The sequence below is a fragment of the Myodes glareolus genome, chromosome 4 (assembly GCF_982192425.1).
Source record: "Myodes glareolus chromosome 4, mMyoGla1.1, whole genome shotgun sequence".
NCBI classification, from domain to species: Eukaryota; Metazoa; Chordata; class Mammalia; order Rodentia; family Cricetidae; genus Myodes; species Myodes glareolus.
Window position 1 is genome coordinate 48,420,033 of NC_142029.1, and position 18,913 is coordinate 48,438,945.

The following is an 18,913-nucleotide window of genomic DNA, read 5'->3' on the forward strand; positions in this document are numbered from 1 at the left end:
ATTTTATTTCCATTCTGAAGTATAGGTCAGTAGTGGGGAGCACGGAGAAATAATCTAGAATAATAGTCTATTATCTTGGTAGTTGTGTTTGCAAAATACATCCATCAAGTGCATGGAATTATACACTTGAAAGTGTGAATTTTACTGCATATAAAGGATGCCTTAACTTAAAAATTATCCAAAACTTTTATGATAAAAGCAAGATACACTACTGCATAAAAAATATGAAAAGAAATCTGCTTAAAGTAAGACCTTCATGATGTGCAATCATGTATTCCTAGAAACCAAAATGAAGGAAAATGATGTTACTCAAATGTAAATAGTAGTTAAGTTTGAGCTGTAAATATGGATTGCTCCCTGAAACAGTACTCTCTTTAGCTCCGTATCACATCATGCAAATCTTCAGAGCTACAGCAAAGTTGAAAGAATATTATCACAAACACTCATGTATCCACCATCTGGATCTTACCATTAATGGGTTACTATATTTGGTTGATAACATATCTATCCATAATCAAGCCACCTGATTTTTTTATACACTTTAAAGTAACTTGAAGGAATCTATGCACTTATCCCTAAATAATTTATAATGCATATCACTTTTGCAAGTCCAACGGTTATTTTGATTTTGATTTTTCTATAAACTTTACATACAATGAAGGACACAAACATTAACAGTACCTTGTCTGGTTTTGGTGAATATATATACCTATGTAGTAGCCAATGTCTATATAAACCATATAACTATATAACTAATGCCTATATAAAAATCTAGAATGTTTCCCTTTCTTCTCCCATAAAGTCCCTAATACTGTTTTTATTTTATAGAGAACTTTTATTTTTCTTAATAATTTTTCATCTTTTCTAAAGGTCCTACAATGAGCAAATACTGTGCAATCATCAAACAATAATAACAATAAATCTGGCTTTGGCCAGCCAAGCCTGAAGAGGACACCCTGGACAGAAGCCGCTGCAGTCCCTCTGCAGGCCATGCGAGGAGAGCGTCTTTCAGCCAGCCATATGCTGGAGCTTGTCTCTAGCCCTGAATGCCAAGCAAAAATGGCCTGCAAACTTCCCCTGGGGGAAAAACCACCCCTGAGCCTCAACACCTGATGTCAGTTGCTAGGGAGGCCAGGGAGGCCGTCCTAGACAGTCTGCAGGACAAGGCATTCTTTGCTGCCATTTTGTTGAGCGTATTTTTTCTTCTTATTTTTTGTTTCTGCTGTGTTTGTAATGGTTGCATTAGTGTGGACTGTTCCCTCTTTTTCTCACCACCCTGAAAGCTGCCCTGTAGAGACCTCGAGTGGATCCTGAGCGAACCGGGCTTCCCACACCAGCCATAGGCTACATCAGTGGTTTTCTGAGAGGGGGAGAGAAAGTTCCAGCCTTCCCACTCAAGGGTCCACTGGCAGGTGGAGACCCTCTTCACCACATGCAGTCACCCCATGGATGCCTGCCATCAGTGCATTAAATTCAACTGGGGTGGGAGGTGAAATAGAAGAGAATCTCAGCATGAACTGATCTGAAATTTAAAAAAATTAAAAATCAAATAGGATTTCTATAAGAAAACTTCGCATGGATTAGTGTAGGCACCGCTTCTGAAATTTAAAATACATCAGTGACACCCACTGTGTGTTGCCCTGAGCACATGCTGCTTAGAAAGGGCACACTGGAGCCCTTTATACACCAGCTACCACTCTGTGTGATCACAACACCCACAAGGCAGAAGCAGGAGGATTGCTGCTAGTTCCAGGCCATCCTGGTCTATATAGTGAGCTCCAGTCCAACCTAACTCTGTCCCTTGAACACTAGACATATTTTAATTGCCATTGATTTTTAAATTGACACAGTCCTGGAAGGTCTAACTCATTCTCTACAAAACCAATTAATTTCCTCGGACAATACTTCAATAGTGGAAGGCTGCGGGCTCTTTTTCCATCCTGAAGGCAGCTGGTCCTAATAGGCTTTTCTAAATCTTAGTATGGTCCCTGCCATAAATGTCTGGAGACTCCGTGGCTAGCCCTTACTTTACACAGTAAAGGAAAATAAAGTTTAACAGGTTCTGTTCCTGCCGGGAAGGAACAAGCCACCAGGAGACAGACTTCGCCCACACAATGCCTCTGCCCTGCCCCAGCCCTAGCTTCCCTCGGATGAAAACATTCTGTGTCAGGATGTTCTAGCTTGCTAGAGGCGAGGACAACCTGTCACGCTTGGTCGTGAAGTAAATAAATGGGTGTAGCTATCAGAGCATAGGACAAATGAATGTAATTTAGAGAATAGCATGCAGCAAATGCATATCGTATTTTATGGATTTGGTGGCACAAATTGCATTCATAGCAATTTTTTACTTTAATCCCTGTAACCACCTTAAAAAACCTCTTTTGCTTTGCTTTCACAATTACTCTCTGACAGATGAGGAAATGGGACCAGGAAACTTAAAGGACTGCGCCAACTGAGAGTGATAAGACCTAAATCCAGGACTGCTGAGCTGAGTTTACTCCATGTCCACCATGTACCTCCCAGGAAAGCCCCAAGAGATGAGTCCCCAGAGAGGCCTTCTCAGTCCTCACTGTTGCTTTACTTGGCTGAAATATATTCCTGAAATATCTATTTGCAAAAATCTATTTACAAAACTGAGACTCATTGTCTCCTGATGGAAGTATAAATGCTATGGGTAAGCCTGCATCATTTAATTATATTATTATCATTATCATTATTATCATTAAAACTAACCAAAGAGGGTTAAGGAGATAGCTCAGAAGTAAACTGTTTGCTGAGAAAACATAACCATCTGCGTTTGGATCTCTAACATCCACACAAAAAAGCCAGGTTCTGCAGTATGCAACTGCATCCCAAGCACTGGAGTTAGGAAGTAGGAAATGAACAGATCCCTGGAGCTCATTGGCCAGCCAGCCTAGCCCAGTCAATGAGCTCGAGGTTCAGCGAGGGACCCTGTCTCAAAAAATAAGGTGGAGAGTTAATAGAAGAGATCATCCGATGCTAACAATGTTTATCGACGTATTTTGAGGTTAGTTTTATGTCACCTTGACACAAACTAGAGTCATTTGGGAAGAGAGAACCTTCATTGAGAAAACGCCTCCATCAGACTGGGCTTTAGCCAAGTCTCTGGGGCATTTCTTAGTTAATGATTAATGTGAGAGGGCTCAGGCCACTGTGGATGATGTCACCCTTAGGCAGAAGGCTCTGCGTTGTAGGAAAAGCAAGTTGAGTGAGCCATGGAGAGCAAGACAGTAAACAACATTCCTCCGTGACCTCTGCTTCAGTTCCTGCCTCCAGGTTCCCTCCTCAAACTACTTCCCTGACTCCCTCTCACGCTGGACTATGCTGTGAGATGAAATAAATGTTTTTCTCACTGAGTTGCTTTTGGTTGTGATATTTTATCACAGCAACAGAAAGCAAAGTAGAACCCATGTGCATGTACCCACATGACCACATACATACACCACACACAACTGGCACTAAAAGCCTAGGAATGAAATCAGGTGCACAGACTTAGGAGGGGTCCAACTTTAGAGAAGCTGTCAGATTGGCTACGTAACTCCAAGATACCTGGAGAGGAACAGGAGTGAAGTGGGAATGTGCTGACCATCAGCTCCCAGGCTCTTTGGGTGATAACAAGAGCCAGTGTGCAATAGGAAGCCTCCGACAGGCTACGTACCACACAAACAACTCTATGAAGTAGGAAGAGCATCCTCAGTTACAGAGAAGGAAACAAAGGAACTGACTGACAAGTACCATGCTAACCAGAGAAAATGCCCAAGTTGCCTGATGTCCAATAATGAATGAGTGGCCCAAAGCCTTTTGTCATTGCGCAAGACTCAGCCTTGTATTAAAGGGAGCAAATGTGTCCATGTGCAATGAAGTAGAGGGAAGGGGTCTCTCCCAAGTAGACTGACATCGCTACCATCTGGCATCAAGTTTGAAAATTGACTCGGTTCTGTATAAAGAGCAAGACAGCTTGCCTGAAGCACAATTTGGGCCTCCCTGTTTTTTTCATTTCCAAGTTCTTTAAAGTCTTCTAATTTCCCACTGTAGAAAACTCCATCCTCAATCACACACTTCCAGGGACCTTCATTAGTCCCATGAGTTACTGCCTCTGCCTAGATTACACTTCTCCTCAGAGAGAAAATAACAAGCTGGCTGTGGGACTCATTATTCAACTCTTATTAAACAGGAAGGAAGATCATAAACTCGTTCTGTAGGGAAGTTCTGAAAACCAAAGGTGAAGTTTCCATTCAGAGTCAATGAAAATGTCTTCTCAATTCTCAAGCCATGTGACTCCCAGGCCAGACTTCTCCCCGACAACTGCTACTCTGTACCCACCCCATGAACCTGTCTCTCGTCTGCAATCATTCAGCCCTATAGGCCCTTTTTCTGGGGCTGGAGATTGGCACAATTGATAAAGCACTTGTAGCATAAACATGCAGAGCCAAGTTCAATCTCCAGGACCCACAGTTTTTCAGTGTCAGGCATGGAGCTATGTGTCCATCATCCCACTGCTGAGGAAGCAGAGACAGATAGATTCCTGGGCCTGACCAGTCTGTCTTGCCAAAGATGTGAGCTCCAAGTTCACCGAGAGTCCCTATTTCAAAAAGTAAGGTAGAGAGAGCAGTTGACAATCTTTGTCGCTCTTGGGTCTCCACATGAATGTATATTACACACAAAACCACAAAACTCTATTTTTGTAGTGCCCAGCATGTGTACAACACTATGCAAGGATCAGGTGGAAAAGCTAACACCATCTCTTTCTGGTGTCCATGGACTCCATAAGGAAAACGGTCTTTGGGATCAGTGCTGGTTGGGACTACAGTGATCACCAACAAAGTACCTCATTTTATAGATATGGAAGCTGGAGACCAGATGGTGAGCTCAACCGTTCAAAGCCACATGTGGAAGCAGTGGGAAATCTGGTCCTGGTAGCCAGTACTCTTGACACCTATCCTATTTTTCCATGCAACATGCCAGTTGTGAATGCCAAAGGCCAGGGGAGCGTAATCAAGGTGTGTGATGGAATCCAGCCAAGGGGGTGAGGGAAAGACAATTTTGTAGAGGGAGTATTATCCCCAGTGGCCTAAAAGACTGAAGAGATGAGTGTTTTGAGTTCAGCGGGGAAGGGACAAGAAGTGCTCCAAGTGAAGGTCAGAGAGCCAAAAGGTGCAGGACAACAGAGTGGAGCCTATGAGTTTGGTCAGGATGAGGAGAGAAGTGAGGAACGGACAAGCAGATGGGATTTAGTTAGGGTGCTCTGTGCTTTGGAAAGATGCCTCCAAAATTCAGGTACAATCAAGAGTTGGACTTTTAAGAAATGATTAAGCCATACAGTGCCTAATACGTGGGACTAGGGTTCCTTAGAGAGACATTTCATAAAGCGTGGCACATGTTTGCTCTTCCACCTTTTGCCAGGCAGAGGATGTAGCAAGAAAGCGTTCACCAAACATTAGGAGCTGCTGCCTTTCTATGGACCACCTAGCTTCTAGGGCCATAAATGATAAATTAACATACTCTCTAAGTTACCTAGTTTTAGGCACTCTGCGACAGTAGAACAGGCAGAATACTGACTGCAGCGAAGGAGGTCACAGGAAACAAGAGTTGGGATGGTGCCATAGGTACTGGTGTGGGGGCAGGAGTGGGATGAAGCTGACCACCCCACATACAGGATGCCCAGATTGGGATCCACATACTCAGATGTATATTCTTTACTACATTTCAGACCTCTGATGTGTCTGGACAAGGGGAGAATTCTAGGCTCTTCTGAATCCTGGTTCATGGCTATTCTCACTATAGAACAGTCTGTGACTTTGGAAAGGGCAGGAACCAGATGCCTGACTTTTCTCCCAGACCACCTCCATTACACTGTGGCATCTTGTTACTTCTCAAGCCACAGTCTAGCAGTGATAAAGGTTAGTGTGCAGCCTACAAAGTTAAATGTCTGCCCTTCTCCACCCAAGACATAAGTGTTCACACTGCTGACATTGGATCTTAATCAAGAGAGCAGAAGAGAGACGTGACTTGCTCTAACAATCTTGGGAGTGCTGTGTGAGATCGCTGGATAGCATTCTGACTCACTCCTAAAGGCTTAATCACCCCTCTGTCACTAACAACTCAGAAATCTGATACAAGTGGCGAGCATAAGCCTTCAACTGGATTAGCAAAAGTCAGCTGTAAAGTATTTCTATGAAGGCATTCCCATATACTTTTCAAAATACACAATGAACTAGCCACAATGTTCTCACTTCACTCACAGGCATAAAAAGCACACCTCGGGAGACTTCAGCAGCAGCGTTGCTGGAAATCCTGGCTTCTTGTTTCCTTGTTTCTTTCTCTTTTTTTTTCAGGTTGATCGTTGTTCTTGTGATTTAATGAAAATGTGGGCTCAGGACTATAAAAGAAAGGTCTCAGTCTAGAGATCTAAAATTTGTGATCTGAAGCTTCATTCTTCATGTTTCCCTTGATTTAAATTTCAAATCAAAGGAAAGAGAGCCTGAGTTTTTCCATGCAGATCTGATGAAGAGGGTATTAGAGAAATGGGAAGGGAACTGTGATGCCATTTGTCTAGTGTGTCCCTGAGAAGCCTGGCCCAGGCTTCAAGCCCTTGGTTTAGAATTCAAAGTTATAAAGCTATCCCCAGATCTGAAGGGAAGGTACATTCTTAACATGGTATCTGATATCCCAGAAATTCTGGAAAGCTTTTTTTATTTTTAACATGCAATGCTAAACTTGCAAGAGGGCAAGACAAATGCTCAGAAAACCAGAGATAAAGCTGGAAATCACAGGAGGCAGAGAAGTACTAAGGCTGTCCTGGAGGGCTGGGAAGTCCTACTGTGGGGAAGAAGAGGGTAGAGAGTAGGAACTTCGAGTATGCATTGAACTGTTTTCTATCTAACCCAAGTTACAGAATGAAAAGGGGTGAAGGTGTCTGTAGCCAAAACAAGAAACAAAGACATTTGTCACCCTCTGCCTAGGTTCTGTATCCAGACCCAAAAGTCTTTAAGATGTAGTCTTTAAGATGTATGTTTCTATGATATATATGTATATACATATATATAGAGATGTATATATGATATATACCTTACGTATATGCTTTATATGTGTGCGTATATATCTTATGTGTGTATATATATATATAAAACAATGTAAACATTTTAAAGACTTTTACATCTAAAGTTGATGCTCCAGCATACAAAAATTCTTAATTTAAAAAATCAAAACCTGTTTTATGTTGACAGTCTTCCTGATAGCAGTGGAAACACGTATAAAACTTCTTTGAACAGTTATGGGTTTTTGTGCGGGATCACTGTCTTAGAGAAGGAGAAAGAAGAGTCATAATTTTACAAATTAAACTTAAAAGAAAAAAATGGTTAGGCCAGGCAGTGGTGGCACACACCTTTAATCCCAGCACTCTGGAGGCAGGGGTAAGCGGATCTCTGTAAGTTCAAGACCAGCCTGGTTTACAAGAGCTAGTTCCAGGACAGGCTTCAAAGCTACAGAAAAACCCTGTCTCAAAAAGCAAAAAAAAAAAAAGGGGGGGGGTCAGCAATGAGTCAAAAGACATAAAACAGCTAGCAAGATTTGAAGTCCACGAATTTCACAAAAGGGAGCCACAGTTTTAAAAGGTATAAATATAAATACATCACCAATGTATTTATACACATACATATAGAATAGGTAGTCTAACTACAACACTGAGAACATTATACTACCTAAATAATACGTGTAGAAACACAATCACTCCTTACAAAACGATGAACAAATTCAGTAAAATGCCACTTAAGTGAAGTGAAAAGTAGTGACCTGGATGATCTAGGAGCAGATACCAGAGGCAGGACAAGGAGAAACAAAAACAAGAGGTGGGAAATGGGGACTTAAGACACACTCTGAGAAGGGGAAGTTTCCCAAAATGTCTAGTAGATAATCCAGGAAAAAAGTAAGAGAATAACAGAAAAATTATAATGTCTAGATAAATTCCAGAATTTACAGCACAAGCTTTCAAGGAGGGAAGAAAACATCAAAAGGTGTTTATGCTTAGATACCCAAACACATCATATTGAAACTCAAGGATGCCAGACACAAAAAGAAAACCTTAACTTAAGAAATTGAATTCTAAAGTTCTTAGTTCTTAGGAATAAAAATAAAGAGCAACAAGCTGAAATAAAATGCTTAAGATGCTAAATAAAAAATAAAATGCTTATAATTCTATTATAAGAAACTGTTATTTAGGAATGAAAAATTTTAAAAATCTTATAATTTATCATTCACATTCCTGAGAAAGAAACTGAATTCGAATAATGAAACAAACCTATTGCAGTCCTCTACAAATGTACAAAATAATGGCTGACTAACATTGCAAGCAAAATGGGAAAGGGCTGGATGAGAGTTTAAATCTCTTGTGACTTTCTTTGTTATTTGGAGTAGGAAAGATAAGCCAAGGTAGTCTGGATGGTAAGCTAAAATCTATTAGAAAACGTTACAGGTAGTCATTTGTAAAGCAGAAATAAACTATTTAATATAGGGCTTCTGATTCAGCGGACAAAGTTATTTCTTTTTTTTTCTGTATGAAAACATATGAATTTTTCTATCTTTTTAATTTTTTTAAATTTATTTTACATACCAACCACAGTTCCCCCTCTCCCCCTCTCCTCTTCCCTTCCCCCCACCTCCTTTCTTAACACTACCCACCCTACTTGTCCCCACCACCATCCACTCCTCAGAAAGGGTAAGGCCTCCCACAGGGAGCCAACAAAGCCTGACATATCAAGTTGAGGCAGGACCAAGTTCCTCTTCCTTGCAAGACTGAGCAAGGCATCCCACCATAGGGAATGGGTTCCAGAAAGCGGTCTCATGTGCCAGAAACAGGTCCTGGTCCCACTGCTAGGGGCCCCCCAAAAAGAGCAAGCCACACAACTGTGACTCACATGCAGAGGGTCTAGGTTGGTTCCATACAGGGGCCCTAGCTGTTGGTCTGGAGTTCGTGAGCTCCCACAAACTCAGGTCAGCTGTCTCTGTGGGTTTCCCCGTCAAGAGCTTGAACCCACTTGCTTATATAATCTCTCCTGCCTCTCTTCGACTGGACTTCTGGAGCTTGGCCCAGTGCTTGGCTGTGGATCTCTGCATCTGCTTCCATCGGTTACTGGATGAAGGTTCTATGATGATAACTAAGGTAGTCACCAAAGATAGAATTATTTCTTTTTTCTTTCTTTTTTTTGAATTTATTTTTTATTAGATTTGAAAAAAATATCAATTCAAATTCCCACTCTCTCCCCTCCTCCCATTCCCCTTGCACACCCTCCTACCTAGCCCTCCTCCAGTCCTAAGAGAGGGCAAGGCATCTTGCCCTGTGGAAGGTCCAAGATCCTCCCCACTACATCTAGGCTGAGCAAGGTATACATGCAAAGAGAATAAAATCCCAAAAAGCCAGTACATGCAGCAGAGACAAATCCCAGTGCCACTGACAGTCCCCTAAGTCTGCCTCAGCCATAAAACTGTCAACCACATTCAGAGGAACTAGCTTGGCCCTATGCTTGTTCCTTCCCTGTCCCGCTGGAGTTGGTGAGCTCCCATTAGCTCAGGTAAACTGCTTCAGTGGATGAACCCCTCATGGTCTTGACCTCTTTGCTCATATTCTCACTCCTTCTACTCTTCAACTGGACCTTGGGAACTCAGCCCAGTGCTCTGATGTGGATCTCTGCCTCTGTTTCCATCTGTTGCTGGACAAAGGTTCTGTGGTGATATTTAAGATAATCATCAATCTGAATATAGGGCAATGCCAGTTCGGGTACCCTCTCCACCTAGCTAGAATTATGTCTAAATACATATCACAATAGATGTAAAGAGTATGAACTTGTTAAAAGGCAATGACTGAAGCTGTATTTGTAAAAAGTGAAATAAAGCAGACAAAGAGATATAGCCACAAATACAATCACAGAGATAGTAAAAATATAAAGAAAATCAGATATATCAGTCCAAAAATATCAAAATGTGGTTCATACTCACTGCAGGTAAATATCACAGACTCCAGGAAAAGCTGCCCAGGTTTTCATCTAAGCTATTCTGTCCTCTAGCTATGTGACTCCGACAAGTCTCTCTGTATATGTCTCCTTAGCTTTAACCGTGTGAGTGACATAGCACCTACCTCAAACGACGGAGTTATTTTTGTAGCAGTACCTGGCAAATATTAAGTAGGCACTACAACTATTTTTATTATATTAACATAGAAGGGAAGACTTTAAATTGGAAAAAGAATTTTGGGATTAGGAAAGCTACAAAAAAATTATAAAATAACTCACCAGAACAATATAATCATATAAATTAATGCAGTAAAATTCACAAAATTATAGGAAACATGCCAAATTCATGATCTCATCTTGAGACTTCTATATCATTCACACACACACACACACACACACACACACACACACACACACACAGAGAGAGAGAGAGAGAGATCCTAAAGAAAGAAAATTAGACTCTTAGTAAAATACAAGAAGGATGTTATAAACAGACTCTGAACCTAAGAATAAAGCTCTTAATTTAAAATAAATCATTTTGTAGTAGGACTCTAAAGAACAAAAGGTATTTCTTTTAAGGTAATCTATTTAACTTAAGTACTAACATGGGTTCACAAGTAAATAAAACTGTTACCAACTACTCTGTTAATAGAGACTAGTGCAGTGGAAGGGATGGCTTGGGATTACTCAAAATATAAACCCATATATTTTTAATAAATTTGAGAATAAACCTGAAAAAATAAAGAACACATTGAAAAATAAGCTTCCACATGGCTCTACCACACCACCAACGTAACAAAAACAGAGCCCAAACATCTTGTAGGAGCAGCATATTAAAAGAATATGTAAAAACACACGTGGAAATGAAAACAACAGGTGCGGGATGGTATGGACAGAAAGAGTAGTGAAAGTCCTAAAATGCAGGCTCTGCTATGGACTGGACTGCCTTGACATCCGGTGAGATCAGGAGAGCCTCAGAAAGCGTAACCACAAGTTCCTACTCTGCTCCAATAGTAAGGTCCTTTATACAACCTTTCTTATTAGGGGACATGTACAGTTCCTAACCATCTCCCAGTAGCAGGGATGAGCTCAGGCCAATCATATCCTCCTGTGAGAACCTTTTGATATCACAGACCCTGTATCTCATAGTCCATTTGTTCACACTACTCCCAAGTCCTACCCATGTGGCCCTGGGAAGTGTGTAGCATTCACCAGGCTTCTTAATAGGTGATGGTCAATTCCAGGGTCACGTGACACGTATTCAGCTAATCTGGGATGGGCATCTTCCCTCACTAAGGGAAAGAATAGCAGGTGACCACAACAAAAGGAAATAAACTATAACAGCCCTTTCCTTAAACAAACAAATACTAGGCACTGAAGCAAAGATGACAGCCATTACCACCTTTGAAATCTCAGCTGCGCATGGGCATCTGTGATGATTGCCTTCTGTAGTCGTCTTAGTTTTTAGAAAATACTCACTAATTAAAAAAAAAAAAGTAAAGTCAGAAAAAAAAAAACCTATAAGCCAGGCGGTGGTGGCGCAAGTCTTTAATCCCAGCACTTGGGAGGCAGAGGTGGGCAAATCTCTGTGAGTTCAAGGCCAGCCTGGTCTACAAGAGCTAGTTCCAGGACAGGCTCCAAAGCTACAGATAAACTCTGTCTCGGGAAAAAAAATGTAAAGTCAGGCACAGTGGTGAGCTTGGGACACTAAAGCAACTTGGTCAGGAGTTCAAGGCCAATGTGGGCGTAAGTGAATAGCAGAACAGCCTGCTTTACATAATACCTCCTGACAATAAATAAATAAATAAATAAATAAATAAATAAATAAATAAAATATAATACTAGAAGGGTAAGTTCCCACGTACTCCCTTTTGGCTGAGACATGTTAAATGTGGTGCTAGTTTACGTAGCCGACTTGACCAAGGCAAGAGCCACTAAGGAAACTGACCACACGTACTCGTTGACTTGTTTGCTACCTTTTATGTTTTGCCAGTTTAGTTTCCTAGCTTTATTTTATGAGAAAAACTCTTCATGTTAGAGGAAACAAGAAAGAATGATTTGCTCAAGGTAACTTATTAAGAATCCTGGTCAGCAAGGAAGTCAGGACTGCGAGGGGTTGGTCCACCCACTGAGACAGTGTACCTGAACTAATGGCAGCTCACCAACTCCAGCTGGACTGGGACTGAACGAGCATGGAATCAAACTAGACCCTCTGAATGTGGCTCACAATTGAGGCAGACTGAGAAGCCAATGATAATAGCACTGGGATTTGTCCCTACTGCACGTACTGGCTTTTTGGGATCCTATTCTATTTGGATTCACACCTTCCTAAGCCTGGATGGAGGCGGGGGATGGGGGAGTGGAGGGGGAGTGGGGGAGACTTGGACTTTCCACAGGGCAAGGTACCCTGCCCTCTCTTAGGAGTGGAGGGGGAGGGTGAATGGGGGAGCGGAGCGGAAGGGAAGTGGGAGGAGGGGAGGAAGTGGAAATGTTGATTGGTATTATTTATAAAGTAATAAAAAATTATCAGGAAAATAAAAGAATCCTGGTCAGCAAGCTAGGCCCTCTGAATGTGGGTGACTGTTGTGTAGCTTGGGCAGTCTATGAGGACACTGGCAGTGGGACCAGGATTTATCCCTAGTGCTTGAACTGGCTTTTTGGAGGGATACTTTCTTCAGCCTAGATATAGGAGGAAGGGCCTAGGTTCTGTCCCAAAGTGATGTGTCAGACTTTGTTGACTTTCCATGGGAAACCTTACCCTCTCTGAGGAGTTGATGGGGGTGGGGTGAGAGGAAGGTAGGAGAAGCAGAAGGAAGGGACTGGGTGAGAACTGGGATAGGTATATAAAATGAGAAAAGATCGTTTTAAAAATAACTAACTAGCCGGGCGGTGGTGGCACATGCCTTTAATCCCAGCACTCGGGAGGCAGAGGCGGGCGGATCTTTGTGAGTTCGAGGCCAGCCTGGTCTACAAGAGCTAGCTCCAGGACAGGCACCAAAGCTACAGAGAAACCCTGTCTCGAAAAAAACCAAAAAATAAATAAATAAATAAATAACTAATTTATTGATTAATTAACAGAATCCTGGTCAGTAGAGCTGGAGAGGAAGCTCACTGGCTAAGAGGAGGACCTGGATTCCCTTCCTAGTACCTACGTTGAGGACTCATGTCTGTCTATAATCCCAGGTCCGGATGCTCTGATATCCTCTTCTGGCCTCCTGGGGTGTGTGGTATCCATTCACACAGACACAAACACACAGACAAATAAATAAAAGTAAGCTATAAATACAGAAGAATTCTGGTCAAAGTGAAAAAAAAACAGTTTGGGTAGCTAAATATTAAAACTTCAATAAATCAGTGGAACAGGTTGAGAAGAAGCAGATGGAGGCATAGGTCAAGAGACAGCGTACAACAGAGGTAGCATTTCAAGGTAGTTACAAGACCGTGGTTTGTTCAATAGAAATAAATGTATCGGTGGTTTATTGGCTAAGGATTACTGGAATAGTCGGTAAACAATTGGTTTAAAAAGAATGAGTTCACCTTTACTCATGGCCTGCACATAAAAGCTGAAACAAAACTACAAAAGTTTGAGTCAAGGGTTAGGTAATGTGGGATTCTGGAAAGATTTGCTACAAGATCCCAAACACTCAAATCAGTGAGAAAAGGGCAGATTCATTTAGATGAATGAAAAGTGCTTGGTCACCATGTCTCTAGACATTATAAAATTTGGAAAAGGCAGGGAGCAGAAGCCTCTTGTATCTTATCGAGAGCTCTTAAAAATTAATAAGGAATAAATAACCCAAAACAAAAATGGTCAGTTTACAAAGGAAAGAAGGCAAAGGGAAAACATATATTATCACAGCAAATGAAGCAGAAAAGAGCAGCAGTTCGTTTGATCATTCTATTATTAATAAACATAAGGAGCCTAAAAATATTTTCTTTCTGAAGTGGAAAAGCACCAAGTACTGTGAGGTGTTTACCTCCTGATATAATTCAGCAAGGTTTCTTCCAAAACCTTGTGTTGAAGACTTGGTCACCAGCCATAGCCCACACTGCACATATACTACTACCCAAAGCCCATATATACCAACTGCCCACATCCTACACACAGTACCAGCCCAAAACCAAACACCACCATCTACCCACACCTCATACACGTCACCTACCCATACCTGACACATACCACTTACCACACGAACACATACCACCTACCCACACTCCATACTCACACTACCTACACACATCCCACAATTCATGCATACCACTACTTCTCCCCCAAACACAACAAATACTACCTACCCACATCCTACACATCTAACCTCCCCATATTCTATACCCTACACTTTTCCCAACCCTCAACCTTCACTCCACACTCACTGCCTACCAACAACCCACACACCCCTTCAGACCCACTATCTGCCCAGCCACTAGGCATTACCTATCCATACTCCGGACCCACACTCCCCACACATACACGGGGTACTCCTCTACCCCTCCTACCTATCCACACTCCCCCCCACACACATAGTCAAAAGAGTTCAGTTTCTACGGCTCTGACGAATCCTCCAACAACCTTTCCCTCATTTCTGATGGTGGCCTCTCATGCTACTGGTCACTTAAGCTTCCATGACATTCTGAAGTTCTCCAGTCCCTCTAAGTTTATTGACCTTTTATGTTGGTTTCTTTTCCCTGCTACTTGTTGTAGGCTTCCTCAGATACCCAGAAAGCTGCATGGTTAGCATACTTCTTGAAATGGTTCTTTTTTTGAAGTCTCAGAGTTATCCCAGATGCTGCATTGTGACCATCATACCACAATGGGTTAAAATTACCAAACATGAGTATATTTCAGAGAGCAGGGGCACAGAGAACGGGCATCACTGAGGAAGACTCAAGTCAGAGGGCAGTGCATCACTCACTGGCAAGCCTTGCCAAGGCAATAGAAAAGTCTGCCATGGAAGCTCTCATTAATAGAGGCCATGAAATAATACTCAGGGCACCAGAAAAAACCACACAGTGGTCATGTTCAATAAATCATGCTGGAATGATGGTATCAAATCACACATACACACACACACACACACACACACACACACACACACACACACACGTACGCAACCCACAGTCTATTCTGAAGGTCATTCTTTAACTTGAATAAAGAATAAAAAAAATTATATCAGTCTGCCATAGCTATATTGCATGGCCCATTCATCCTATGAATTCATCCCTCTCCCATAATACTTAATGAGAAAGGATTTCACAGGAGCCAGGGGTGGAGAATAAATACCACATTGAGGTATGTGCTTGTTGTTGGGTTAAGAAGGACTCAGGGCAGTCGAAAGGTACATGGCACACTGACAACACTGAACTAAAGACCACAACATTGTATTTGGGAAGCTCAAAGGAGATGGTGTGCCACATTCCTGAGAGAAGCCTTCCAGTTCCGAGGAGCCCTTCAGTGCTCCAGAGGGAGCCAGGCACCACACTGACAATGAACAGGCTTCCGTGGCCCTCCCCCGATTTTTAATCAGTTTCATCCACTTAAATTTTTTGTAAGCTTAACATAAAGGGTTCTATTCTAAGAAAGATAAAAAAGGGCATGGTTCAAGAATCTGGTTTGATACTCTATCTATATACACATATTATATATATTGCATATATAAATGCCCCAAAACACACAAAAAGTTAAGTATTAACCAAGATCACACAATGAATTAAAAGCATACAGCTGTCTCTGCTTGCCTTACATTCAATATCCCTCTTTTTTTCTTTTCCTTTTAATTTACACTGAGCCTGCAGGGTAAGCTCCAAAAACAAACATTTGAATGTCAGCGGGAAAAGCTAATCAGGGAGCATTAGCGCCATATTCACAGAGGAATCTGGAACCTTTTCCCAGCTAGACTGAGAATGGATGCATTGCCACTTGACTGGTGCAGCAAGCAGGGCCTTCCCCTTCCTGCTCCCGGCCTTCCCATCCGATACCTCACACCCCCAGGCACAGGCCATGGTCACAGCCCTGCTTTCTGCATCCTGTTGTCCAAGGATTCCAAAGAGCTTGCTTGAAAAAACAGCAAAGAAGAGAATCCCATACTCGCTCTCTGTGCTATGGACAGAGACAGAACAGACCACTTGCCAGAGGCACAAACCTTTAAAGGGAACATTAGCCATTTTAGATGTTGGAAAGACATATTAATTTTGCCTCCAGTGTTGGCCAAGAAAATAATGACATTATATATCCAAAATTCCCAAGGACTACAGCACTGACAATGAAACCTTTGTCTCTCTTCCAACTATTAAGTGCTATGCAACACTTTCACACACCAAATTCATCAGAAATGCAAATGAACTGTTTGAGCTGCTCTTTCCCTGGCAACTAACATTTATTTTTACATAGTTGCAGATCTATACAAATCACTATCCCATACAATAAGAACCAGGCTTTCCTGAACCAGACATTTAAGGTTTTCCCTGCAGGTTCCAGTACCTAAGAAAATCTCTAAACTGGCTGATTTGCAGACATGCCAGCTTTTCCCATTCTACCTTATCCTCTGACACACAAAAAGAAAGCTTATTCAAATGGGTTGGACATGAGTCACCCAACTCTCTCCCACTACTCTATTTTGAGCGGTCTCTGAAAGGGCCCTCTCCCCAGGCTGTCAATGAGCTCAGAACTCATCTCAGAAGGCTCCTATATCCAGAGCAAGTGGCTAGCTTCTACCTGCAGGAAGACTTCATCAGAAGTGGTAATGAAAGCTTATTTGCAGGGAGATGGTGAGGGGGACCAGTCAAGTGCACTGTCTCTCCACTACTCCTGGAAATTCTTTGGGTCATGCTGCATAACATCATAGTAGAGCCAAATAGTCAAACCCCCAATCATAGTCACAAGGGCAGCTCCCAATGAAATCACCCCATGCACAAAAGAAAATGCAAGTTCTACAAAACAGACCTGTGTCGTTAATAGCAAAGATGACATCTCGCCTCCTTTGGATCTTGGCAAGCATTTACTTAATTCCCACTGAAAAGACAATCCGACCACAACCACTACACCCCTCCCCGCTGCCGCGTGTAAAACCTTTGAATACAGTCACTACTTCACAAACAATGCTGCTGTCTTGAACGCTGTTTGAGCAAGCTACTCAAATACCTTCCCCCTGCACTCCTGCAGAGAGAACCAATGATTACTTTGCTGGTTCGGTGGCCCCAGAGAGTACTGGACTTGGCAGGGATGGCGACAGAGCAGGTGGGAAAGGCTGCAGAGCGGTGAGCTAGTGTGTGAATGAACCGAAGCCCCGCTGCCAGCAGGCCTGGCTTTGGTGCTTTCTGGCAGGTGAAGCTGACCATCTCCGGGAGGAAAGAAACCCCTTTTCCGTATCAACGTGACTGGAAATCTCAATTTAAGAATGGAATACACGGGTCGGTTTTTCCAGGATTTGTTCAGTTTTCTACCTTACTTTCCACCTCTGATATGTCGGGGTTTTTCACAGACATCTCAGCTACTTAACCCCCAAAGCACCGTTGTCTGAAACGAATTCTCAATCAGGAAACAAATTCTCAACCAGGAAAACTTGCCCAAAACTACATAGTCTTTGGCCTTGTGTCTCTTCCTTCTTTTCCCTCCACCAGATATGGCCAAGCCTAGCACCTGCCACATGCACACACACACATGCATATCACACACTCACGCGTACACATACACACCACAGGCGCGCGCACACGCACACCCCTTTCCCACTAGAGTACCTAGATCAGCTAAAAGCCCCCCACCCACCCAGCCCCCCTCCCCCGCTCCCAGGTGGCTCGCAGTCGGGAACCCAGTGGAGCCTGGGAAAAGCGCCAGCAGCTCAGGACTTTACACAGTGCTCCTGTGAATCTAGCAGCCGGCACATAGTGATCACACCTTGTACACACACATACACACACTTGCACACACGTGCGCTCAGGTCCCCACTGGTCTCAGGCTCCCGCTCTCCGAAGTTACCTCTGAGGCTGCTCAGGCCCTGGGCTCCTGGCCCTCCGCACGTCTCCCGTGGCTCCCCTAAAGTGGTGGTCCACAGGGCTTCCAACGCGTACTTCTCGAAGGTTCCCTAACCAAAAGAGCCCTAGGTTTCAGAGCAGCCCAAGCTCTGCACTTGGGGCGACACCCCTGGCACAGGGCGACTTCAGCCCTTAGAGCGCGGGGACGGGATCTGAAGCCCAGGCTAATGTCGCACCCGGACTTCCCTGGGCAGCCGGCAGGCAGGACCCTCATGCATGATGCTGGGACTCTCAGCGGTTGGGGGATGCGGCCTCAGCGTCCCGATCTGCCCCAACCTCGGTTTCTGAGGCTCGGTCAGTGCCACCACGTCACGGGCATGGATACAGTGGGCAGCTCCGGCCGGGAATCCGATGGCCGGAGACCCAGTTTGTCTTCTCCATCTTCTCCCGCCTGGGAAGGTGAGACCCGCAGGACTTCCAGCAGCGAGTGCGCGCTCCCTGGGGCGGGAGGGGCGGACCCGGGAGGGGCGCGGCGACACCGCCGAGGGCGTGCCCTGCCAGAGGCTGCAGTCGCCTAGAGAGTGGGTGCCCGCACCTTCAGAGCCCTGAGAAGGCCCCTGTTCTTCCCAGGGTCTTGCCTGCTGCGCCGGGGCAAAAGCAAGCAGAAACTGGAGCTTGAGGGAGCCTAGCGGCCAGATCCACCCTCGAGGTTCGTTTCTCCCTAGTTCCTGATGCTGAAGGTGACTGCGGCCCCCAGTGGCGAAGCAGAAGCTAACGGTGTCCGCCGCTCTCCTTTTCTCCTGGTGCACTCTGCTCGCCCTTCCAGGGCCTCAGACTCTGCAGTGCTCCGCGAGACCAGGGCAAAGTGGCCGGCCGCTTCGCTCATTGATTTTTCCCTCTTGGCCGGTGTCTGCTTTATT

The 18,913-nt window shown here is 43.6% G+C and overlaps 1 protein-coding gene across 1 annotated transcript in view; it reads right to left on the reverse strand.

Annotated features, from left to right (window-relative positions):
* The window catches only part of Minar1 (membrane integral NOTCH2 associated receptor 1), a 35,144-nt gene extending 16,656 nt beyond the window's left edge, over positions 1 to 18,488 (reverse strand). The window contains exon 1 of the mRNA XM_048445583.3: positions 17,998 to 18,488. The gene's annotated coding sequence lies outside the window, so the exon portion shown is untranslated. The remainder of the gene's footprint in view (positions 1 to 17,997) is intronic.
* Positions 18,489 to 18,913: the final 425 nt, after the last annotated feature.